General features: G+C 34.8%; 1 pseudogene; it reads left to right on the forward strand.

The window, feature by feature from the left end:
• The window catches only part of LOC107550658 (alkaline phosphatase, placental-like), a 20,494-nt pseudogene that overhangs the window by 420 nt on the left and 19,583 nt on the right, over positions 1 to 491 (forward strand).

The following is a 491-nucleotide window of genomic DNA, read 5'->3' on the forward strand; positions in this document are numbered from 1 at the left end:
CACACAGAGCAGGTTAGACGAGTACATTTTAATAATTCAGTTTAGTGCAGATCACTGAATTTCACAACAAAACAGAATAGAACAGTTCAATGCAGAACAGAACAATTCAGTGAGGAATTAGACAGTACAGAACAGTTAATAAATTAAATTCAGAAGAGCAGTATAGTTCATTTAAGAAATGTATATTGTAGTAAAGAACAGCACAGTTCACTATGGAACAGTAAAATTCAGTAAAGAACAGAACAGTGAAGTGCATTTCAGCACAGAACAAAATAATTCAGAATAGAACAGTTCTGTACAGAACAGTTTCAATTTATTCAGTCGGTTCAGTGCAGATCTGTTCACTAAAGAACAGTTCAGAAAAGAACAGAACAGAATTGAACAGTTCAGTAAAGAACAGTATAGTGCAGAGAAGTTCAGTGCAGAACAGTGCAACTGACTGAAGAACAGTACCATTCAGAACAATTAAGTAAGGAACAGAACAGCGAAGA

The sequence above is a fragment of the Sinocyclocheilus grahami genome, unplaced genomic scaffold (genome assembly GCF_001515645.1).
Source record: "Sinocyclocheilus grahami isolate Dianchi unplaced genomic scaffold, SAMN03320097.WGS_v1.1 scaffold405.1, whole genome shotgun sequence".
NCBI lineage: Eukaryota > Metazoa > Chordata > Actinopteri > Cypriniformes > Cyprinidae > Sinocyclocheilus > Sinocyclocheilus grahami.